Genomic DNA, 26,795 nt, shown 5'->3' on the forward strand with positions numbered 1-26,795 from the left:
AATAGGTCTCGCATTAGTAAAGTCTGAGCTATTGGTATTGTAAATGACATTTTTTAAATGTGTTGGCTTTGAAAATATATAAATTAATAGCATTGTTATTCACAAAGCCAATAGCTTACACTTTCCTAATGCGAGTCCTATTGGCTATGGCAATGCTTGTTGGTAGCAAGCAAGGACAGTGCTGTTGTGGTGCTGAGTGATGATGTGGTTGGTCTGAGTTATGTGGTGGTGTATTAAGAGTGATGTGGTGGTGTATTAAGAGTGATGTGGTGGTGTCCCCAGAGTGATGTGGTGGTGTCCCCAAGTGAAGTATCCTCTTAATAGACTTGTAAACAAAACCGTCGTTATGTATATAACATTGATTAACAAAGCATGGGATGTGTTATGAAGAGAGACTAGTAGGCACAGATCAATACTGCAATGATTTTCTTAGCCAAGAATGGAAGTATGTCTGCGAGATGAAGAGAGGGTGGTAAATTGGATGAGGACGATGAATGAATAGGAGACAGGAACAGTAAGAGCGGGAGAGGCGAGGGAGAGAGGAAAGAGGAGAAGGGGGCCGAGATCCAAGATCAGCGAGGGAGGAGGTTGGAGATGGGCCAAAATTCATAGGAGCAAAAGCAGCGAGCAACAGAAGTGAGCCTGTATGGAAGAGAAGAGCCAGGGAAAACAATATGAAAAAACAAGGTTGAAAGCGAGAGAGAGGGGAAGAAACAGAGGTAAGGAGAGAGAGAGCTGGATGAAGAACAGACATGAAATATAGTAAATAAAGGCTCACGAGAGCGAGGCCAGCAAGTTCGGGAGCGCATTCCTTTGAAGTCTGATGGGGGTGGGGGGGGGGGGGGGGGGGAGTGGCTTTATTTGAAGTCTGATGCCGAGGCTCAGACAAATGGTGGTGTGCGAGCGGCTTCCTTTCAAGTCTGATGGGGGGCGGGGAGCAAATGGTGAGCGCGCGCCCGGCGCACATGCACTGGCCATAATCATTGGCTCAGCGAGACCTAAAAAGCACTCCCAAATAAAATGGCTTTGGCTTGCATTCCGGGTCCGCTGTAGCACAGGGAGTGAGGCTGATGTAGATAACTATAAGCATAATTACATCAAACTATAACCTAAGACTGGCCCAGTCCCCACACAAACCAAAGCTATGAACAAAACCTATTACCAGCACGTCCACGCCACAGTCAGGCAGAATATGTGCAATATGAGGATTCACATACTAAAGTCTTCCCTTAGCCCTACATTTAGCTCTTCCCAGTCTTGCTGCTAGCGCTGGGATGCCTTAGGGTAGCTATGCACTCACATGCAGCTTTAAATTAAATGAAATCTGGGGGTATCAGGATGACTAATCCAGGGTGGCGAGATGTCTCGCAACTAAATCATTCAGTGCCTCAGGAACCCAGCAAATTTGTAGTCCTACTTCTATGTCTATATGTGCCCCTTTTTTAGATCTTGGCTAGATTGCGCATGAGCTTTCTCAAAGAGACGTGCTGGGTTCTATATGTGGGCTTAAAGGCCGGCCATCTCCTACCACTGGTAAACTTCAGCCTAGCTCTCATTTTCTTTGATGCCACTCGTCATAGCATGCAGGCATCATGCCCTCTTCTTGTGTTTGTCCCTCCTATAGTGCATTGCCCAAGTACATGTCTCCTTACACTGCTCCGGTGTCTGCTGCCATTTTTTTTCTTTGTTTTCAAGCACTCCATAGGAGGAATCGTGTTTTCAGGCCGTCTCCCTTATACCACTAACATGAATGCACGTGTACCTAAACAAATGCATTTCTTTAAAAAGTTGATAAAAGGTTAATTGCACTTGCTTATATTTTTTTTGCATGAGCCAATGGAATTTGAGTGCTCGCTACTAATGTCCATCTTGCCATAGTGGAACACAATGAAATGGTATTGGAGCGCTATAAGTGCTCACCAGTTACATTACACAATGACATTAATTTTTGTTGCTGATCCTGCTTCAATTAGGGTTTTTATATCCATTGTTGCTTTCCCATCTCCCTATCCCCACCTGCTTTCCTGCTTGACCCACCTTCCACTACCTTCCTCGCGGCTGTATTTAAAACATTTTTTATTGCACGATACGATGCTTTTAGAGAGCTTCGTTCCGTCCTCCATCTTGCCTTAATGCTAACACCAGACGATGGAATTGGAGCATTTTTCAGTGCTCGCCAGTTACATTTTCAAAATGGACACATTAATTGTCATAGGCAGGGAGAAGCAGAAGTGATTTACAAGAATCACAAATTGTTCAGCCGGCCCAGCGATTCGCACCTGGTTCCCTAGTCAGCAGCTGTGGCCATTATGCCACATTCTTGCTTCAAAGCTCCTCAACTGTTTCTCACTAACATTTACATATTTGTTTAGCAAGACCCCATCAGCACAGAACAAGCAACGGCAAAGCCAATAGAACTCGGCAATTTCCTAGCTATTGGCCTGGTCAATGTGAAGGTCTTTAAGCCATGCTGTCAAGCAGCCCATCAGCTGTTCAGCATGGCCTAAAGTCACCGAAACAAGCATTTTCAATGCAATACGTCTTGCATTACTGAAAGTTTGAGCTATTGCGTTGCATTATTAGTTGAAACGACAATAGCTCAAATTTTCTGTAATGCAAGCATTTACATGTTCCTCATCGGTCACAGGGTATGTGAACAGCCACCTGAAACAAGGAAAATTCAAGCAGCGATTAGGGAGGTGGTTGCGGAAGGAGTAAATCTGCAAAGCAGAAGGGTGTTGGGGGACTGAGGACGGAACAGGCGCCCTAGGAAAACAGCGCTGTGCCTACAAGGATTGCACAACAAGCTTGGCGTGCAAGATATACACACTTTAAAAAAAAAAAAAAAAAAGGATTTTGGCGAACCGCACTATAATAATGTTGCGCGGCTGCCATTATTAAAGCTCAAATGCTGCATGACACACGGGGGATAAGAAAAAAAAAAAAAAAAGTAGTATGGCCGGCATGAATATCAAGCTTAGCGTGTCGCGCTGCGTATAAAAATGTCATTAAAAAATAAAGAATTTTTGTGAGCCGTGCTCAAAGAAAGTCTTGCGGGCACCATATGCACTGCATAAATTAAATACAATATAAAAAATAAAAAAATGATTTGGGCGAGTCGCGCTATAAGAAAGTCGCATTTCCGGCCATTATTGAAGCTAAAACGCGGCATGCCAGTGTGCTTCAAAATGAAAATAGTGCTCATGAACGGTAAATAACAGATCCCGAGTAACACATATAACAGGGACAGTTGTTATGGGAGGGTACAACAGGATAAAAGGCGGTACTGAGGAGGGACTAAAAAAGAGATTAACCAAAGAAACAAATAGCATTTGGAAAAGACCGTAAAGGAGCCAATTAAAAACATTGGCGAAGATTAAAACCCATATCCTGCATACGGCTGTTGCGCAGAGACAGTGCAAGTGCTCCCTAGGCAAGACCTAAAAAGCTCTATGATACGGCCAGAGCAGGTCACGTCATAGCGCTTTGTGTTAGGAGGGCAGGACAATAAACTCAACATGGGCGGGCAAAGAGACTCCGCATCGGCTCAACAGTCTGTGATTCTGGGCTTTCAGAAACTAGCAGCACATCAGCTGTTCAGCATGGCTGAAAAACCTGGCTAAAAGACATTCACATTGACAAGGCCAATAGCTCAGGCATTGCGGAGACCAATTGGCTTTGACAATGCTGGTATGCTTTCAAACTTAGCGTTGCCCCAACTTGGTCAAATGCATTGTCCTAAATAACCTTACCATACAGGAGAACCACAAGATCTTTGAGGACCACCACAGAGTGCACTGACCTATAGCAAAAGCAACTGTGTTATGTACAAAGTATCAGATATGTTTACAAGATCGTGTAAAAATAAGGCAAATGTTTAAAGTTTCTAGACCACTGGGGCTGGAGATGGCAGGATCAAGTGTCAAAGTGTAAAGGAGGGTACCTGGAGCACATCCGTTTTGAATCCCAAAGGTATAGGTCCTGTACTTTACTCAAAGGGCCTAATGTACGAAGACAGTTGTACATTTCCAAAAATTGCTAATTTTAAGGACTCAAAATCCCAAACCCAATGCCTTTGCGACTTATATACTTGGACATTCATGAATTACAAAAATGTGCTAATAAATTCGCAAACCTTTCTTATGACTTTGGCTACCCTTTGCTTGTGCTGTAAGATGGCAGGTAATTGGAAAAACTACACTGTGCTTCTTGACTTGAAACAAGTTATAACATCCATAGAGCCTCACACCAGGTGCAATCTCTAGGAAGCACCTCTTTAATAAGACCATAATGTGATCATCGGAGAGGACAGCCAGGTATTGGCATATGCAGGTAAACATAGTAAAGTCAATGGCACAACATATTTTGAATCACAACTTCCCTACCACCACAGACTATCATGACAGAACTGTGGTCGTCAAGAGCTGCAACCACTACAAAACACCTTGGTGGCACAAGCTGAACTGAATCAGCTTCTCTACAAGCATGGTGTACATATTTTTAGTTGAGTTGCATGTGTTCTTAAGAAAAACTCACATTTATCACGACCTGTAAATAGTTTGAATGGTTATTTTACAGACTGAAGGCAGCATTTTTATTGCTTTATACAGATACATTTGTTTTTGTAATTACAGACTGACTGCTTACGATTTGATTTTTTCAAGTAAACCTTTTTTAGTCTGGGTTTTGACAATGCAAACAGTGCTGCTGCTTACAAAATACAGAGCGACTGGGTGGCTTTGGATACAAACATTTTAATAGCTAGTTTCCTTTAACCAGCATCTTTCAGCCATTGGCTTGATATTTTGACAATCGTGTCTTGGCTTAGTACAGTGTATTATTCATCTCATCTAATGGCCCTGGCCGACTGGTTGTACCCTTTTGTCTCCACTAGAGTGCTTGCATTGAACTGCACTGTGGGACTACTTTACAAGGATAGCCTACAGTCCTCTACAGCCGGCATTCTCCTGTGTGTCTCGAGCTAATGTGCTAAAGTGCATGCTTTATCACATTAAATCTAGACCAATTGGCTTTACAAGTGCACGCCCAACATTAAAGAGAAAAACCTTGAATTTCTGTTCCAGTCCACAACTTGACCATTTTGCAGTTTCAAAAGAATCTTTTTTGAGCTTTGACTATCTGCATTATCAGAGGAGTGGTTACCAGAAGCAAAGATTGAACAATCCCAAATGTGAACCAATGATGATTGAGAGCTGAAAAATAAAATATGGAACAAATAGGTTTGGAAAAAAAAGCATGCACCTTTCAGTCTGTGCTGTGGCGGGATCAGTCATAAAATGCAGTTGGTGTAGGAACCGGATTGCGTGTTTTTGTTAGAGACACTGCTATTACTTGAATAAAGGCAGAACAGAAATCATACCCGTTTAGTCTTTATAGTTGGATAGGGAACCAAAAAGTTAGAGAAACCTTAACAATTGTTGTATCTTCCATTAATAATCATTATTTCTTCGAATTAACCAATTGACATGGTTATGATGCATGTATAATTGGTCAGATGTTTACGGTTCAAACAGACCACTTCTACTGAATGGATCACCACATTGGCAGTTGTGAAGGTTTCCTATTGACAGAGGATTTAGTTCATAATGGTTTTAGAATACTGTACACATCTACATGAAGCCATTAAAAGTACTGATCAATCAATTTCACCTCACACCCTATAACTATGTAGAGGGCACAAACAATCTTTCAACTGGAATGCCCCAAAGATATTGGAAACTCGCCAATTTTCAGTTGTCTCAGAGCTGTGGCTCTCTCAAATTGAATGCTTCCAAAATGGAAATACTTATGTGTGGCGATTGGAAACCTTATGACCCGCTTGATGCCTGGCCTGATGAACTGGGATCACCGCCTAAAGTATCGAAGGAATTAAGAAACTTCGGAATGACCACAGACTCCAAGCTCTAGATGAATGCCCAAGTGTACAAACTTGATCAACCTTTGTTACTATAAAAACTCTGCAACAAATCTTCCCACATTTGGGATTTCCACACAAGGTCCAAACTACTATCTCCCTTGTTCTGTACAAACGTGATTACTCCAATAGCCTCTATCACGAATCAGCTTTAACAACCATGAAAAGATTACAACAGATTCAGAACTTTGCTTCCAGACAACTCTTGCACACCAAACTGCAAGACCAAATCTCCCCTACCTTGAAAGCCCTGCATTGATTACCGGTTGCCAGAAGATCCACGTTTAAGCTGCTTTGTATCACCCACAAAGCGATACATAGAATGGGACCACTCCTCATCAGGAATAAAGCCAAACACATTCAACAAAGGAGCATCAGCTCTAAAATGGCACCTCGCCTCAAAATCCAAAGAAACAAGAAAAAAAAAACATGGATGGCGCATCCTTCTCTGTTCAAGCAGCCAAACTATATAACTCTTTACCCCCTAACATCCATGGACAACCACCTTATCTTCTGAAAACTACCCGAGAATTGTTTCTTCCCCACATAAGCACCATACGCAAACAGAAATATACAGCATATTCATCTGTATAAAAGCATTTATTTGTACTATAGATATGTACCTATATGTGTATTGCTTTGTATGAACATGTAGATAAAATTATGTTTGGAAACCAGAGTTCATCTAATGAATCTTTAATCTACATATACTTACTTCCTGTATGCATCTATATAACTTCAATGCACCTGGATCTATACATTTATTATTTGTCTCCTAAAAAAGCATATTCAATGCACTACCCTATTTCGCAACCTATACCCCTATCAATATCTTTAATCTACATATACTTACTTCCTTCCTTTATAAGTGAAAGCGAGTCCACAAAGGTGGCTTAACTAGATCTGGCAACAAAGACTGATGATCTCTATGGTGTGTTCATGAGTGTCTTCATAACTTTCATCTATTAAAACAATGTCTCTCAGGAGTATACTGTTAAAAACTGAAACCATGCAGGCATGGTGCACTCTATTTTATATATTTAATGTATTTTTACAGTAAAGATTTTAAGTAATTGTACGGTTAATAAATTCAGCCTACTTCTTTTATGCATCTATATACCTTCCATGTTCTTATGGATCTATATATGTATTACTTTCTTCCAATTCAGCATATCCATGCACTACCCTACTTCTCACCCCATGCCTCTCTAAATATATCTTATACCTCAACTCCGACTCACCTCAAACCTCTACCTCTTTCCAATGCACTACCCTATTTCTCACCCTATACTTCTATCAATATATACTCTACATCTACTCTCATTCAAACAAAACCCCATACCACTTCTATAATCCCCAAAATAACCCTTTCTAGACTGCCCCCTATTCTACCCCTCCTTGCATCATCTGACACCTTTTACTAAACCGATCCCCCAAAACAAGCCGTTCTAAACTCCTCTCTCTGACTCTTCCACTCCACATCCCTTTTTACTCATCCCAAACCTCCTCCTACTGCAATGATGTCCACAAAAAAAAGCCTAAATCCTTCACTTTTGTATCCCTCCACTATCCTTTTAATCAAAATAGCAAACTAACATGTCCACTTCTCAAATTTCATATTTTACTATACTCATTCACCACTAATCCTTTATGGGTTCCAGAGTAGCATGCTACTAGCCTAAAAAGCGCTTCAACACACCAGGGGTAGCAAGCACTATATAAATGCAAACCTTTTTCCCTTTTCTATCCCTCGGCTATCCTTCAGAATCCAAATAACTGACTAACCTATCCGCCACTCAAATTACTTTCATATTTCACTATACTATTTCAACACTAATCCTTTATGGATTACAAAGTAGAGGGCTAGTCACCGAAAAAGCGCTTCAACACCTCATCAGGGGGATTAAGCCCTATTTAAATGCAATTACAACACAATACACAGGTTCATATGAACAGAGCTGGCAGGATGGGTCAATTAGTTGTATGGTTGCCACAGTAAGCACGATCTGCAGGTTATGAGTTTGCATCCTGACACGGTTAACTCCGCACTCTGCCCTTACATAATCAATAACTCTAGTACCTTTACACTGGGTAATTGTAACAACTGGGACTTACAGTGATTGGAAAGACAGATGTGTGCAGTAGGAAGTTCAATATTCGTGTTTGCACAAGAAACTGGCTACAGCGCAAGGTTTGCATTGTGGTTGAGCAGTCTCCCCCTTTATAGTAGAGAAATGCTGAAAGCCCTTGAAATACAACCGGAGTGTGCAAGAAAAACAAACCACCCATCTCATTAAATGAGTGGAATCTTGCAAATGAGGGTGCTCGGAGGGAGGAATGGTGTTACAAGCAGGCGTCCAGCATTTGCAGCTATATGCAATCAATCGCAAATCCATCTACACGATATTAATAAGTTGGGAAGTGTGCAAGAACACAAGTCAACAGCAGATGACCAGGGTTGAGCACATTAACTTCCTCGGTTTCTTATGTTGTTGTGGTGCTACCGCTCTCTACATCCACTGCCACTGATGTCTATTTATCGCAAACACTATCAAAATATGAGAGGAGCACTCAATAATGTGATTAACAGACAAATGTTATAAAAAAACGAATAAAGAAGGAACGGAAGATCCATATCAATTGAATAACATTTGTCTGTTAATCACATTATTGAGTGCTCCTCTCATATTTTGATAAAGTTGGGAAGTGTGGAACGTTTTGTGAGCAGTTTCTTCAGCATGCAAGGGATGCGAACATCCCTCACACCGCAAAGGGAGAGTCTGGCAACAGTGAAATACTAAACACTGCACTGTGTTCAGCCACTTTGTGCCTTACGTAACAAAAGGGCGCACTTTGCATTAACTTTGCGTTTTTTTGTACCTTTGAATTGCGATTCACAAAGTGGTTTTGTTGCTGCTATAGACTTTAAATTTTTTGCTAACATTAGTCACAGTGCAAACATTCACTTACTTTACACTGGACCTTTTTATGATTGTGCAATCCTTTGCACACTGAAATGAAAGTTTGCATTTCCATAATCCAGGCATCTCCAATGAGTAGCTCACAAGCTACTGGTAGCTCTCCAGTACCAGCCAGTAGCTCTTCTGAGTGCAGCCCAAATTGGAACTTTTTGCTTGGTTAAATTAAAATATTTATGACAAAACAGTGTATTCCAAGACGAAAATTAGTATTTTCAGAACTCATAAGGTGATGTTTGGAGAAAAATGGCAGAATATTTAGATGTATTCAAAGGTATTTTGAGTGTTAAATCACGTGCAGAGACTTTTTACTAGTATGATTACTTTTGTGCCAGGGGCACTGTGGCTGGCATATATTACCTGCATATAGGCATTCCAAATCGACAAAACCTTTAACATTACGGTTAGCAACCCTTCGGTGATTACTGCTTGTAAACTTGGACATGGTGGGTGCCATTGTAATGTTGTTTAAAGTGGTCCCTGTTACAACAGTAATATTAGTAGCTGGTGATGATTTATGTTTAACATAGGAAGTGCTTATTACAAAAACGGTTGGAGACCTCTGGTATAGTCATTTGCAGTGACTTTGTAAATATAACGTTTTTTGTACCTTAGGCCATAATGCTTTAAGTGTAAACCACAAGTTGTGGTGTGCCTGTGTTAACTTGTGTAGTGTAGAGAACCCCACCCCCAACCCTAGTGCTGCCTTTTTGAAGACAAGTATTTGCTGTTTTGAGCGTTTCCCTAGAACTGGGTAAAGCAAGTGCTTCTTTGCCAAGAAGGGATTCTTTGCAAAGAAGGGCAGTTTTCTCGAACTTGCACAATCAGATTATGAGCCACACAACCAAAAAGCTAAATATAAAATGTATACCGCCCAAGTGGAACGGATGTAAATAATTCATAGATAAAACTCTTCGATTTAGGTAGGTTGACGTAGGCGTATACCGTTATAGATTACAGATAATTATTCACAAAGCGGTTTACACGCGGAGGTGTATGTCCATTTAAATTCGTATGTGCCAAGTTTAGATGTGTTTTGCAAAATGAATGCACATGGTATACCCAAGTCAATGATGAAGCAGAATAAAGTAGATATCTTTCAGAGCATTGGGTACTAATGGAAAGGTACGTAAACCTAAAACCTTCTAAAATTGATTGAACATGAAGTCACAATGGGTAGCTTATTGAAATACATCAACTTAAGCTTTTGCCTGTTTTGACGTCTTTAAGCACAAAAGAAAAATAAGGCACCGAGCCAAACAAGGGATGATGCTGTACGATATAGCTTTTGTTGGTATTCTTATAGCAATGGAAAAACAGCTCTGCGGGATGCATTTTTCATGACATTCAGACAAGGGGCAGGAGTGAATTGTAAATAGACTAGGATTATGCAGCTTTATCCTACACGTGAAAACAAAAATCAACCACCATGTCAGGGATATACAAAAACACACAGCCTTAAATGTGCAACCCTGGTGACCCAACCCGCACCTGCGGAACAGAGAGAACACTGCAGCTATGCTTCAAGAGTGTACCTAGAACACAGGTTGAGGGAAGTAGACGAAACAAGCACCGATGGGAGTTGTGGGTTGAAGGGAACACGTTCTGAACCAGTCAAAGATATTGAGTTAAGTAGTTTTGAGGGTAAACAACATCTGGTCTAAAAAACCCTAATACTTCTAATAGAATAATTAAATATTAAAAGGCCCACAGGATCTTATGCACAATTCTGCACACTTCCAGCTCTGGTCCCATACTAGCCTTCAACATTTGCTATACTCGTTTCTTACCATGGTAACAAACGTTACAAGGGTTCCACATGCGCGCACAATCCAAAAATACGGAGCGTCATTATTTGAGGGAGTTTGTTATAGAAACAAAAATCTTTATTGGTGCCAAAACACTATACATTTCTGAAGACAAAGTGGTATGTGTTTTAATTTCAGCACTTGGAGCATCAGAACAATGCTTGGTGCTAGAGAAAGTGAAATCATTCAGTAAAAAGAGGAGAATGCTCAGCACAATCTTCACCCGATCATTGTCAAAACAGTATTCTGTTGAAGCTAAATAATTTTTCCTTGAAAAACAGTTGCTCTAACACATACACTAACTGCTACAAGACAGTTTCTAATTAGACTACACCATTCTGCATCACCCAACCATATAATTCCTAAAGCGAAGGGGATATGCAGCCACGTTAATCCTAAAATAAAACAACCCTTAAGAGTAGGGACCACCAACAGAGATGCAGCGGAGGACTACAGTCAAAGGGGACAGCTACAAGAACAACAGTCAAAACGTTACTTTGTGCGAAAAGACTGGGAGAATGTCTCACCTATCACCGGAGGTCAATTCACAGAACAATACGTACTTCAACATGGAATGCCTTTGCCAAGGGAGATCACTGATCGGAAGCTTCTTAGAAGAGCAGACGCTATACTGTATGTGATCGCATCTTATTTGGAAACCTCGAATACCTGGACAGGCAAAACGAAATCAGAACTTTCCTCTACAGCATGGAGAGTGGGTTCTCCCCAGTCTTTAATGTTATTATTAGACATCAAGGGGGAGAGAGAACGGCAGTTTTACTGAAACCTGCCATTTTTAAAAATAGGCCAGACTGCTCCATTGTGGCCACAGTGCACATTTAATTTGGTGCAGACAGGCACAGCGCTCCCTATTACGGTGAATGTGCTGATAGCAGTGCAGATGTGAGCTTTTTGGAGGCACAAGTTTGCTTTTCACTTGGGTATCACACCACAGCCTGTGCCATATTCGTAGTGGGATTCCTGGGGTGGGGTCCCTGGGAACCCCGTACTATTTCCCAAAAGGAACATACAGATTGTGTACCACCTGCATAGGACTCAGTCAGCGCACCTCCAGACAGCTCATTTGCCTCAGTGCTTGTGTGTGTAATACAGGGTGGGTGCAGAGGCAAAGCATTTCCTCGTTTGAATGGAGCCACGCCATGAAGCAAATGATTGAGCCAGCACAATATATATGCTGAAACGATCTTTATTGTAGGAGGGGCGCTGCACAAGCATCTGTGGCCCATTTTATAATATCAAAGTGCCTTGGAAGAGCAAGAAGCAAGTGCAAATTGCCGTTGAAACCTGGGAATTTTTTTGTAATAAGGCCAGTGATGCTCCACACTTCTACTTCTGGTTTTACAATCTGTTAGAACCTGCCATCCTTAGGTTGGTCTTCCTGCAACTTTTTGCCTTTTGCTTCCCCCTTTTTGATAATCTTTTTGTTGATTCTGTGCTCTTTACCACTGTCATTCAGTGCTAAAGCATGTGTGCCCTTGCTAAACATTCTAGTTATTGGTATATAACCGAGTGGCTGATTTTGAATCACCTGCAAGCCCCTTGTCAGTGGTAGAATATACCCAGGGCCTGTACTTCAAATGCTACTAGTGGGCATGCAGCATGGATTGTGCCATCCACATACGAAACCCGTCTCAGGATTGCCATTGCAGGGCCTGAACGCACAGCTCACTGTCATTTCACTTGGCATTTAAGACCTGTGCTTCTCTAACTACAGTTAAGACACCCCACGATAGGCCCCAAGTGATCCTAGAAGGTTGATATGTAGGTGAAAGATGGAAAGGGGATCCATGTACGTACATGCCATGGTAGTCACTACCACTTCATTTTGTTATCACTACTGTAGGGCCTGCTCCTCTCAGAAGGGGATATGGGGAATTCATTGAAATGCTTTCCAGCAGTTGGAATTAACACCTGCAGTTTTAGGGGCAGAATCCTGGCCCCACTAAAGATATTGATCAAACCTCCCAGGGCAGTTTAGCAGACAGGACTAAATTTAGAGGGGGCCTGTGCATTCCCAGGGAGGACTTTTGAACTAGCTCCTCCATCAAAGGGACTTCTTAGCATAAGAATGAAGACCCCGGCCCTAGCAAATCCGGACACTATGGGACCTGAAAAAAACTCTGCTGTAGCAAAGGTTGCTTAGCCAGAAGGGAAGAACTGCCACCTTTACTGGGCCTGACTGTTTCCAGGAACTGCTGCCCGTTTTACTTAGCTGCATCGCTGCTTGCGGACCTCTGCCCAGCCAAAAAGACATAAGAACCACCCCAGAGACTCTCCAAGGACTTGATGCCTTGCCCCATTTGCCCCCAACCCAGAGGTGTCAGGGACAAAGACCTCATCAGCGGCTAAATCCAAACCGATGCACCGTTCCAACCCAGGTGAGCATGCCAAGCTGCAGTCCTGCCGAATGGCCAGCGCTCCGAGTTGTGAGAGGGATTCGCTTTTGTCAGGATTGTGCCGCTGGGAATCGTTCAGCAGCGCAGCTCGTCTCTTAGGCCCAGAGTCCGAGGCCCGCCGACATGATCACTGGACTGGTCAATAGAGATGTGCATGCACCTCTGGTACCAGCATTGCAGGAGACTGCGCGGCGTCTTGCAACCCCAAACCCGTATGCCACTTTGAGCCGTCCAGCAGTGTGACACCTTCGACAAAGGTGGTCCTGTGGATGAGGCCCACCAACATCAACTTTGACTCACCCTGGCCCGGCCTGTGTCTCCGGACTCGTGCAGCTGCAGACTTGCCTTTGGAGCACCACAGGACCCATGTGTGAGGCTGCAAACGTCCCGGCCACTGGTTCCAGCCACAAAGTACTGTGACTACAGGGTCCATGCAGTCTGGACTGCCGGTCACTGCGACATCAAGGCATTTGGGATGTACTTTATTAATGTGGCATTCCTGTCTCGCCAACACTTTAAACATCGTTCCAACAACGTAAAGAGATTACTCGGAGGAAATTACCATAAAGGCCATAGGACAAGCCCAGTCATCTGGAAAGTAGTGTTTGGTTTTCTTAGTGCATGCAAAAGTAATACACCTTGAAGGACTGATTGTTTTTTGTTGTGTTGGTCTTATCTTGTTGATAATTTTTTTTTTGTGGCGATTTCATTGGGTTGCTGCAGGAGTGAGCTTAACAAATACTTTATACATTACTATGCTTTGTGCCAAGCTACCATAGGGTGAGCATAGTGATCCCTGGTGTGTATCTGACTTGCCCTGACTAGAGTGGTGGGTTCTGCTTGGCTTAGCTGCATACGAAAGCCAACCTGAAGTCCCATTTCTAACACAATCCAAAGATTTATCCCACATACTTTAGGTTTAATACAACTGAGACTGCTGCTAGAATTTGAAGAAACATTGTAGGAATGTATAAAATAACCCAGGTTCATGAGTGGTTTACGTCATTGGGAATTCTGCCCTTCAAGCGGTATAATGAACGGCAGCTAGTTTAGAATTACTCGACTGGTATAGCTTAAGAGTCTCGCAGACATCCAAATTTAGTTTGGCATTGCAAGAAGAAACGAGTTTGTGAGGCCCTTTAGATTTAAAAAATGTTCCAATGGTTCAGAGGAGGCTTGAATTCTTCAATATCAAGGAAGCTAAGATTTTACTTCCCACCCTTTGCAGATTTGCAGCCTATATGTTTTTGGGTAAAATCTATAGTAGAATTAGACTGACTCATGGGTCGAAAAATAGTCTTCATAGTCCAATACCTTGATGCATGGGATTAAGATCAATCAGGTTGATGTATAGTTCACATTATTGTAATGCTACGCATTCCAACCCTACTGGAACTCATTTGATTTGTAGATGACCTAGGCTAAGGTGAATCCTGAACTGGTCCATGACTCAGCAGCTCCTTGTCCCGCATGGCAGGATGTAAAATGCAGATTGGATGCGAATGTATGCAACTTACACTAGGTGGGAAGGACACTGGTGATTAGTAATCAGTTGCTTGGGTGGATGTCAGGGCTGGAACCGGGCGATAGAACCACAATAATGGGCTGCAATATAGTAACAAGTCATTTTTTCAGCACGATGATTGCAAGGTTGGTTATGACAAACGTCACAACGTGGTTTCAGATGTGTGCTATATTTTTTTTTCTTTATTATTCTTGCCCAGAAGGCGGGGGAGATCGGAGACTGAATGAGAAGAAATTGAAACCATACCCGGATTTGTAATCAACAAATGGATACGTATTCAGTTTTATTATGTAGTTACAATGATTATTAATTTGGGAGTCCATCTTCCTCCTTCTACAAACAGCAATTATTAACTTTATGTACAAGTTATTTATGTTTTGTGCACCACTGCAGTGATGTTTTTATATGAAGTTTAATGATCAGATGTCGTACAAATAGTAAATACATTTTTTTACATCCTACTTGTTGAAGTGGAGACAGTTCCCAGCTTTCATATCTTTGAATTCTAGACTGGAAAGAAAGGATTTTCCCCTGTAGCATATAGCAACCCTTTAACATCTCCTTAGATTTCTTCAAAACATATGGCTTATGTGGTCACAGCAAGAACTCGTGTATTCGTTTTGGAGACAAATGAGAAACGTCAAAAAAGTGCAATGTCTCACATTCCAAAACTGCCAAAGCCAGCATGGAGGCTGGTGCTCTGAGTGGGTAAAAAACTAAGCAGAAAAAAAAGTCAACAAAAAAAAATAACTTAGTCCATGTGGTTCAGTGGAAACAAGGAGCAGTGATATGAAGTGTGCATTCTAGTCAGCTGCTATTAAAATTAAAGACAAAAAGGTGTTTTTGAGACCAAGGTGGTTATAAGCAATACGGCCCCATCGTAAAAAATAATCAAATAAAAGGAGTTTACATGCTATGGAAAAACAGAATAAAAATTGACAACGCCTGGGACATAAGTGCAGGGGAGCAAAGTTGGAGAGGCAGAAGAGGAATTCAACACTGTATGAAATGTGGCCAAAAGAGCACTCATTCCCTAATAATCTAAACAAATCCTTATTCTCTACTTTAGTGTGATGAAGACTTCTGGGAGAGCACCCCAAAACGTGAGAACTGATGAAGTGCGTGTGCACGTTGAACAACTTGAATCAGAAGGTACTATCGACAAACCAGCTACTGAGGTCTTTGTTAGGATTCTTCGTTACCGGCTACCCAGTGTAGAGGACACTGCAACAGAACGCGCTAGTAGGCAAAGCCGCAGGAATGTCACCAGGGCATTTGGATATCTTTGCACCACCTTGTTACTTATGGCCTATCCGTCGACAGATTTACTAGTGAGCAATGCACACTGCCCAATGCACGACCAAAAACCTTCATTAGGTACCAGGGGGTCTGGTCTCTCTTGCAAAAAGCAACACTTACTGTTCAGGCATAGAGGGTGGGTCTGAGCACAATAATAAAATATCGCACAATAATAAAATCTCACACGATAAGTAGTGTTACAAGTGGAGTCATTACACCAACAGGCAACAGGCCAGCTTGCAGATAAAGTTGAAGTGTTCCCAATTAACATTTTTTTAAATACATAGCAATTGGTTGGTGTGTGGTATCTTCTATGTTATTTTATTATTACCTGCATCCAACTTTTTACATAAAGCAGGTCACCTACAGGCAGCATTCACATGGATATAGGATGAGATTTAAACATTTAAAATAAATACATTTAAGAAAAAAAAAAGAAGGACAGCAGTAAACGTGTCCACTAGGTTTCTGGTTTGGCTCCTTTCCTTGCAGACATGATTCAGCATGAATCCACTGTAGTTAAACGGAAAAGCAGTCTGTAATTTACAGCAGTGAAAATAACCCTCGGGTTGAAGCACTAGAAGGCAGAGAACACCCTCCCATGCCTGGGAATCCGTCCCGTCAGAGACTTTGATGAAGGACCAGTGGTTACTTACTCCAAACCTTGAATATGTGGAGTACGTTTAAACTCCCACCCCCCCCCCCCCCCACACCCCCCCAACCACCAAGTTTTTAGGGAAATACTTACAAAGAGGTAATTTTGGATTGCCCACAGGACTGCCTCAGTGCAGCGCTCAAGGCAAAACAAAAATAGTAATACTGTGGCCTAACCATTCTCTGAGGAAATGGGGAACCATTAAAGGCCACGAAAGGGAGGCTGTCGGCCTGCAGCAAGGTGAGCACTGCACTGAACACCACAGCACATCCAAACACCAGCACACATCTCACAATGCAGCCGCAGGACAGACATCGCTTCTCACAGAACAGAAATATTACATGATTTACCCTCTTCGCCCTCCTCCCATGTTTGCCAGCTCGGGCACTACTGTATAATTTGGCACTGGAAGCAAACGGAGTCCAAATGATTGCATGTACTAAAATGATGGTTACTTCCAAAGGAAAGATTTGGTAAGTGCCTCGAGTGGGCTTCATAGCTCTGGGCACCCGGTTTTATTCAAAAGGAAGGTCATGTCAAAGAAATCGACCTCATTTTATTGAAAGGCCAGGAGAATGCATACAGGAAGAGAAACGGATGCGGTGTACTAAACCCCAGCATGGTCTTGTCCCTTGCAATCTCACTGTAGACAGAGGGCTTGTAAACCCATTTGAGTATTCCGAGTAAAGTCAGGTTGATGCAGAGCTTTAAAACGTTTTGATGACTGGACGGCACAGCGAGCTCGTAAATTAATAATTCTGAGAAAAACAAAGTACAAGTGGGGTGGCACGAGATCAGTCCTCCCTTCAGTGCTCTTTAGTGCGATCCCTGCTGGGGGTTGTCCCCGGGGTAACACTGACGACCTTCGGCCCAGCAATGGAGAAAGGAGGTCTGATACGGCCTCTGAAAAGTGACTCTTCTGGGGAGAGGGGGGTTGGGGGGGGGGGGGTGGTGAGTCATGTCAGGCTAGGCCCAACAGCCAGTGGTATGGGTCCCACTGTGGCCTTGACAGGCCAGGTGCTAGGCCTCGCCGAGTCACTGGCAAGCCGATTCGCTGAGGAGTTGCATGTCGAGGAGCCAGTATTCAAAGGGTGTGGAGGCGCAAGAGGTGGAGTTAAGTTGCCAGCCTAATGCTCCTGGATGGACAGTAAGTGGGTGACACACAGAAAATCACCACCAAAGAGTCTTTACTTTGGCAAAGACTATCAACTCTGTAGGCCAGTTACTTGGCATAGATGTGGTGCGCATGGTTTCAGATGGAGGTTCCTTCACAGACACATTGGTCCACAGAAAGACTCAAACGCGGTCTTTCCAACTACGGATCATTTGTGTCATTCCTTTTACGTGGACCCGAAAAGTAAATGGGTAACCCATTTCCATGCCTGCCGAGATAAGAAGTTGTGCTTCACTCTTTACAATTCAGAATCAAAAGTAAAAGGACAGATTTCCATTCAGAGCTGAAATGGCCCGGTTGAAAAGGAGTTAGAGAAAAATTGCCTCACCGGGGCAAGTGAGCCAAGTGAGAGTGAAGGAAAGAGGACTGCTCATGTCCTCTGTGCGAGCATCTGTATCCAGTTTTCCATAGTTCGGAATGCATTATTATTTCACCCAAATGTGACAGGACATTTTGAGTAAGGTTTTTTATTTAAAAAAAAAAAAAAAGTACCACAGTCATATTGAGAGTGATCCATATGCAAGGCGGTCAACAGGGGTTTATTCACCTGCGTACCAGAATGGGAGCATTTAAATCTATACTGTACCAGATCGCTTCACTAAAGTAAGTAAAGGCACATTAGTGATTGTATGCAATCCTTTTCATTAAGTACCAGAGAACAGTCGGATAAACTCAGATCAGTGCCACTCGAGGGAGCATAAGCGAACATAATAGGAAAAAGGGTTACATAAATCCTGTACTTACCAATATCTTTCTGAGAAACTAAAATATTTACATTTTTCAGACACCGTAAAATCTTGTGCCCTCCTTGAAAATTAAGCCTTCCTGAACAGACATTTCTGCCCAAGATTATAAATCCTATTGAGCACAAGACTGCTCAACCTGCCTCCCTTGCCAACACTTACATAAGTGTGGGTTAAGACTGTAGTTTGTAGATCTTGCCTACAGAGAGATTTAGCTGTAAGTTGCAGAAAAACCTATTGAGAACTACAGCAATAGTTACTGTTGGCTGTGCATCATTCAATTGCTTACCAATGGCTGGCTTTTCTTGTCAATGTTGGTAGGTTGCTTCTTTATTTGATGGCTCGCCTTCCCTTTTCTTGTACTGGACCATAGCTTTTTAAAATATTGTTTTGATTCGATGACATGAGTCACTCAACTGCTTAACTACTTTTTTTTTGCTTTAAGCACTCAACGAGAGTGCATGTGTTTTTTTGCAATCTCTCATAATTATGTATGTATGAGATGTGCATGTACAGGTAAAATGTCAGATGTATTGGTCTATATATGTAAATTGGACTACTGCCCCCCCATCCGAAGCACGTACCAATAAGTGTTTATTAACACCCAAAGGGAACCTTCTTAGTAATAAAAAACAGGTTCTAAAAGTATGCCTTGCAGTTCGAATGAAGTGGCTAGATGCTGGTTCATAACTCAGTAAGCTATGCTACAAAGGCTGATCTGAAACAAAAGCAGGAATGCTCTGTGACCCACATGTTACACACAGTACTATGCAGTACACACATTAACTATTTAAGTTATTGCATCATGAGTCAAAAGTGTGTTTAGACTACACATGCATTTCTCCAGCAAGTGCATTAACTACCAGACCTACATCATTACCATCATATCGTAGAACTTGTTGGGGACACCGTGATCTCCCAATCATGTCTCTTAACATTGTAAGGAATTTAAAATTTCAGGCCGTTAGCTACCAATTATATAAGCCAGAACAGATTTACACTGATCTTTATTGCCAATTTCTTTGAGAGGGGTAGATGTTTCTTAAAAATAACTATACAAGTTGACGCTACTTCAGATGGTGCCACCAATTGTGACCCTGTCCAATTTGTGCTAGCACCCCCAACTCCACAATTTATTGGATCCAGGAGCAATTTTGTCAATTCTAGCACAGGTGGTGATGCACAAAGATGTACTCTTGATCATGCAGGGACCAAACTTTTTTTTTCTTTTTTGCCAATGATGGGCAGCTTCATTAGCAAGCACTGGTAAAGTCAAACATTAGGCTAAGGCGTTTCAAAGGCAAGACCCGTAGGCTTTGCTAATGTTCATTTTTGCTTAATGGCTGTCAAAGTGTAGGTTTGGGAAAAAAACTGCTAACTGTGAAACCTAAAAAGGACGGGGAAGTAATTTAAAACAATTGTTTGTGTTACAAATCAATAAAGTTCCAAAAATGATAGAAGAAAAGTTACACAATTCAAATTTCCAAAGCATCCCATGATGTACATCGGCAGAGGACATTCAACAGGAAGAACAATAGGTTTCAGCCTCTGAAAAGGATTCAATATGTTGTGCATACAATATAGTTAGCGAGAGTTCTGCTAGCTGGCATAACAGCCATATACTTGTGAAGATTTTAAAAGCAGTTTGACAGGCCCACCACAAGGGTCCACTGCATGCCTGGACAACTGACGCATGGTGGATGCAGGATAGGATGAACACTGTAAAACGTTTAACCCCCAAACCTAAATATTTTTTAAGACAACATATACCATATTAAGAATGTTTGAAATGTTTGTGATTACTAACAGATTGCCATACCTGAATGTCTTCACAATTCAATGGGCAAGAAAATTAAGGCTATGTTATGCCAATGCAAGAGTGGAGTTTTAGGCAAGATATTGGATGACATTTATATAAAAGATCAAAAACAGTTTGTAGCAAAAATAAATATAGACATTCCTCAATATAGCGAGGGAGGGTGCATAGCAGACAAACGATATTGCCAACAAGCTTAGGCAAAACCAAATAGTTAGTGGGCATTTTGAGACCTGGCAAATTTTTTTTTTTTTTTTAAAGCCTTCTGTAGTAAACAGGCCAAAAAAATACTGCAGTCTTTATACAGTGCATCTATTATACAACAAACTGATTAATGTGTGATTACTGCAATGCAAGCACTCCCTTCAAGGTGAAATGATACACCAAACAGCCTAATGGGATGAGGTGACGAGGTAAAACTGCTTGAAACAGCCAAAGCCCAATGTAAGTATATTTTAAAGAAATAGTAACAATAGTTTCACACAGCGGCATTTTCCAGTGAGACCTAAAAAATTGTGGCTATATCATTCAGTGCGCCTTCCACTCCTAGAAATACTTGTGACATTACACGGTGCTGGTATACAGTGTTTTACCAGAGCTTTCGGCTTAAGACATATTGGAAATACAGGCATAAATATATTCACATCTGCCCATGGCCCCGTCTCTCCTGATCCCCCGCAGTTTTGAAGGCACTGTGCTTTAATTGCTAAATTCAAATGAATAGGTTGTAATAGATAACAACTCGCCAAGTAAAATAAGACTGAAGTTGGCAGTTCTTTAGCACAAATTTATAAAAACAAAAGAAATCGAGGCATTCCAACCACAAAACCGACAAAAGGCCAAACTGTGCCTTCTTAAAATTGAAACGAGGCCAGCCTAGTAAGGGAGTAGTTAAAGTTTTTAGCTTTATCTGTAAAACTTTGAAAAACACACAAGAAACAAGTCAAAACAGCAGCATGAAAATGTGTCACTCATAAGTAAAGCACTGATTGCGTTTTGTGTTTTGACCTTCACGGGGCTGTGTGATGGCGCTAACGCTCTCAGAAACCACACATGGGCGCAAATAGATTGGGTGTTGGGAAGGGGCGTTTCTCTTGTCGACATTCTCAAGGAGGGAGAAAGATTTTCGCCTCCCAACCCCCACACCCAAAAACCTCAATGTTAATCGGCGAACAGCACAAAGGCGGGCTGCAGTTAAAATTTAATATGAAGTTCAGTTGCCGCTGGCAGCCCCAATAAGGAGCCAGATTGAACGGCACTTTTTTATTGCAGGTTGTGTGGTCGTTCACAACGCTCAGACGTGTGGAGTGTCGTCGTCATGCGACTTTACCACCCCGATTCGAATCTGCCGAACAAAAGGAATATTCCCGTGACTGCAGCAAGCGGAGCAGAAACCAGCCGGTCCTTTAATTGCTGCAGACGGACACCCCACTGACCGGGTCTCAACCCGACTTTTAGAAAAGATTAACAGTTCGGAGGAAGGCGGGGCTGGGCATGACCTTTCTGGTCTGACAAGCTGAGCTGGAATGAAAGCCAGGCCTCGTGTAATGAAGTAGAAAAAGAAACCTGCTCACAACAGATAGGATGAAAAGCAGAACAGGCGAAATACCTAAATGGCTTTAATTCCTGCATTACACGCTGAGCTACTCCTGTTCGAAAATGCAACGCACGTTGGAATAAAATACTGCCTGTGGTTTGATATCGCCACCCACCCATCCATTCATTCATGCATGCATTTAAGAGAAGGTGTTTGACGGAGCAGGTCGAGGAGCCAAACTAATGTGGCCGACAACGGCCAATCACGTGGTACTACAAAATGAGAATACGTTTATTATTGCGTCTTTTTGGATACCGCCAGTATGCCCCCTCCTGGTGCTTTAAAGTGCCATCGACAAAGACCCATGACTTGGGTGTGTTTGGGCCATTAGCTCCGTGGGAGGTCGAAATTAGTAAACCGCTGTACACTGCCAAACAAAACCCTCCAAAACGGGGAACGAAAAATAAACAGCGCTGCTTTAACAACATCACGCAGTGCCTTCGCTTCCACCAGCATCTGACAAACTTCCGCTTCTTCCCAGGTTTACTCTTTGGAAGTAACCTTACAAAAGATAACTGAACAAAATGGCCGCTTCACCAACCAATTAAGACTTCTTTTTCTCACAGTGCCTACGCACCTGAAACCATAAGGACTGCTCCTTCCCCCTTTGGAAAGGTTAAAAAAAAATAACACAGAAGCGCTGGAACCTGGAGCTCCATTTAATAAACCCAAATGGAAATTAGAGCATAGAACATGGCAGTAAGGAACGCACCAGCTCTCCTAAAGGCCGGGGTCCTGGGGCTATCTGAAGTTTAGGTCATACCTGCCATAGACACCTCTATAGAAGCCACTCACAAGTTTTCAGCAGTTTAATCTGCAGCAGCATATACTCGCAAGATGGTCATTTCTATTGCCCCATTTTATTCGGAAAATCATTATTGACATGGAGGATTCTCATTGGGGCCAAGCAGAAGCTTTGGGCCAGGAAAAAACCTGCAAATTCAGGAGCTTATGTTGGGCGTTGTTCCATTTGTGATAGCTCAAGAGCTATAAGGAATACAAGAAACCCGGTTGTGTAAGCAAGGTGACTTTCCTCCAACATGGCGTCACCATCCTAAAACATGTTGAAGAAAACCCTTGGCAAGCTTTTGGGGTAAGCATGATGCAGATACACACTCCCAAAAACTAAGTGGACAGGAGCAAGAGGGTTTGACATGATGGGGGCTATCATACCTAGATTTCTAGAACTATAATTATTCTCTGGAGTTTATTGATGCTCTGATCACAGTGATGCTTCAAAGGCACTTTTGGCAAGATGCACTGCAAGACCATTGTTGCTCACAATCTTGACACAAGCAAAACGCAAAAACAAACTGTAGTCATTCAAGTGTTGCACCATGTCCGCCTGGTCATGAGTTTGCTGCCAACCAGATCAGATAGTATAGTATCTTTTTGAAGATAGGCTGTAGCAGCAAGGATAAGAATGTGAAACCCGATACTAGAAAGGAATCCACTAAGTAATACCAAAGCAACACCACAATAGCTGTCAGAACTGCTCACTAGTACCCAACTTGTCATTTAAGTCCGACCCAGCCTAAAGAATCCAGCGCACAGACCACACAAATCTAAAAGTTCAAAAAGGGGAGTCTAAAAAAAAAAAAAAAAAAAAAAAGTGGTCTGTGGTTTACACTTTGGAGAAAGACCAAAAAATAGAAAGCCATAAAAACACTTCAACAAGGAACCAAAACATGTTGAGCCCACATATCAAGTGGTCAGTGAACCAGAAACTGAAACTGCCACACACAAAGGTGAATGCTGAAAAAGGGAAATCAGACAACCATGTACACAACTCAGACAGAACACCATATAGCATGAGCCGGACTGAACAAACACAAATCTTGCTGCTGTATTGAGCTAAACAGTGCAACCAATCTTCATAACCAAGTACTAGAGCAGGCCAACCAAAATGTGATCCCACCTCCAGGTTGATTAAGTACATCTACACAAGGGCAACCAACAATTATTACTGTACCTCGACCATCAACACAATCACTCACCCAACACAGAGCAAAGGGAAATTTAACACGCCATGCAGTAGGGGCACTAAAAAGAACCCAAGGTCACAACTACACTTCTACAGCTGACACTTAAAGGAGAAAGTCAAAATAACTGCACAGATGGAAATGGACTGGCACAGACTTCTCAAATATACACCGATTCCACACAAGTTTGAAGGGCATTTTGAGAGACTATTGCTCCACAACAAAACTTAACTTTAAGTCAACTTTAGGCCTACACAACCCCAACTCCACACCATTCTTGTTTGGGCCAGGGCTGGTCTGCACATTCACATTGGAAAGCCAGCCATTAACAAACACACAGTCTACACTAAAAACGTGATAAGCAGTCAAGAAATTGACTAATCAGCATTATATAAAAACAATAGGATACTCTCCAATAACTGCTTAAGGCAAATGCAGAAAAAAATAAAACTGCCTTCTCCAAACACCCTTAATCAATCGCTCATTAAAGGTAGTGGTCTCCTTCAACTCTTTTAGGCATGATGGGTTAACACTTGTCATCTCAGGAGGAAAGAGCAGAAGCCATTGTTAAAAGGATCGTCAGGAGACGTTCCTTACAATTCCTCATTGCAGAGTACAAATGCCAGGAACCTTTGTTTGAACTCGGGAGGTAGCTGAGGCGATTGCAAAGGAGCTCTCCACTAGTGCATTTGATACACTACCCGAGCATAATTTCATGATATTTCCACCGGGTGCCAGGTCCAAAAAGAAACCGCGCAAGTTCAAGCTAAACCAACACTTGCCCACTCTAGCAGTAAATCATCAAGAATGGCTTGAAGGCATGCAGTGCTCAGTGGCACAACTGACTTGATCATGCAGTGCAGTAGAGGGAAAAGCACACTCCGTGCCAAGACTGACACAATCAGCATTTAGCTTTTCACAGTTGCACTCCAAAAGTTTATTTGCTGGGTTTTCAGTTTACGGACTGCATCTGTAATAAATGCAGACCAATGAGTGGGCTTGGCTTCCGGCTCTTATTTATAGGCCTTCGGTGCCTTCCTGGAGTAGGCTGCCCATGACCTGGAGGCAGCTGGTGGAAAAAACGCTACCAGGGAGGGGGACGTCCTCTTGGTACCAGATGTACACTGGAGTGTTCTTCAGCACTGGCAGCTTCTGGATCTTCAGCAAATCCAGTGCCACTGGCTTCAAATCACAGTCAGGGCCATCAGACATTCCAGTTTCTTCACATCATACTGAACACCTTTGTTTGAGGTTACTGAAAGACATTGTCAGGGCTGTCTCTTAACGTTCTACAAGTCCTAGCAAAGGAGAGGGAAACCCTTGGGTCCTTTCCTTTACTTTCCGGTGATGAATAAACCTCATTTTGGGGTCGTGCATGCAGGGTATTGTGAGGTGACTGGCTCATGCGATCACAGGTCTGGCTGGGAGGCACCCCTTTTAGGCTGAAAGGGCTGGCATGCAGCAGCCCAGAGAATGGACCTTAATTTTGCTCAATTTACTGGAACTTAAATTTGGCCCATCTTGTGGAGGACCAATCTTGAATTAAAGTCGGCTTTTAAGCATTACTACACAGTCATCTAGCTCTCAAACTGGGGATCCTTAACCTTTTGACTGTGGTCAGACTTTCCCTGTGGTACGGGAAAATCCCAGGGGTGCGCAGATCGGACGGCTCACGGCCGTCCAACGCACATGTCCACCATGATGTCGGACGGCCTGGGGCCGTCCAACGCAGGCAAGGGGTTAAACAGCTTGTTAGGCTCTGCTTGATTCAGAACAAGAGTTTAGGTCAAGGCAAGTACTCTGTTACATGAATTGCAGCGGCTATTCACGTTTCAAATGGTCAAGATGCAGAGCAGGGAATCCAGTGTCAGATACAGGAAGGACTTCATTTAACCCAAGGAACTGATGCGTGGTTGAAGTTTCAAACAAAAGCTATTTATCATGATGCGTTGGTTGAAGTTTCCAACAAAAGCTATTTATCACTCACACCAGGGACGAAATCTTACTACCAAGAGATCTATATGACAATGTTTTTTTCGGCACCTCGTCCCTAAGTGTTCTAGGCCACATCAGTGGTTGATCTGAAATATTCAGGTTAATCATAGGATCAAGATTAAGCAGTCCGGCATTGCATATTACTACAAGCGCAAAGGGCACAATCATTTAATAAAATATTTTTGCTCAAGGAAGAACTGACAGGATGATAGAACAGTGTCACCAACAGGGGTGTGGAATTTGATCAAATAACTACTTGTCCATGGGGCAGGTTGCTTAAAAAACCTACATGTCCTGTAACAAAATCCACCTGTCTCTTTGGTGCCATGGAGTGCGGCGACAAATTATGGCAGCAATCTCATTATATAGGAGTTCCGATAATGCCACTCTACTATGGGACGAGCCCTGGCATAATTAGTGTTTGAATACTTGCAATCCCCTTATGTTACCATGTTTCTGCAGATCTACATACTGGGGCTGAAGGTAGTGGTAAGAAACAGTTTGAGGGTTAGAAGTCTGTGCAAATCTACTAACTTGCATGTTTTAAGAGTTTAACAACTCTTCCTTAATCTGTTCCCATACTGAGAAATGTTGGCAATCTACTCCTGACAATGGCAGACGTAAACCTTCAGGAGTTGGGGAAAAAAGTGGTTGGAGGGAAAGTGAACTTGCAAACACTCAGATTTTCGCATGAGTAAATCTATACATGGACATTAGCTCATGCTAAAATGCAGTTCACAGATATTTTCAAGGAGTACTATTTCTTGACCAACTTCTGCAAATTCTTGGGAATTCACAAAGGACCGTTGACCGTGACCTTTTGAGTTTATTAAAATTCTCTCTCTGTATCGTCTGGCTTCACTGCGAGTGA

General features: G+C 42.4%; 1 protein-coding gene across 1 annotated transcript in view; it reads right to left on the minus strand.

Annotated features, from left to right (window-relative positions):
- The window catches only part of PARD6G (par-6 family cell polarity regulator gamma), a 238,777-nt gene that overhangs the window by 80,955 nt on the left and 131,027 nt on the right, over nucleotides 1-26,795 (minus strand). The gene's annotated exons all lie outside the window — the stretch shown is intronic.

The sequence above is a fragment of the Lissotriton helveticus genome, chromosome 4_1, assembly GCF_964261635.1.
Source record: "Lissotriton helveticus chromosome 4_1, aLisHel1.1, whole genome shotgun sequence".
Taxonomy (NCBI): domain Eukaryota; kingdom Metazoa; phylum Chordata; class Amphibia; order Caudata; family Salamandridae; genus Lissotriton; species Lissotriton helveticus.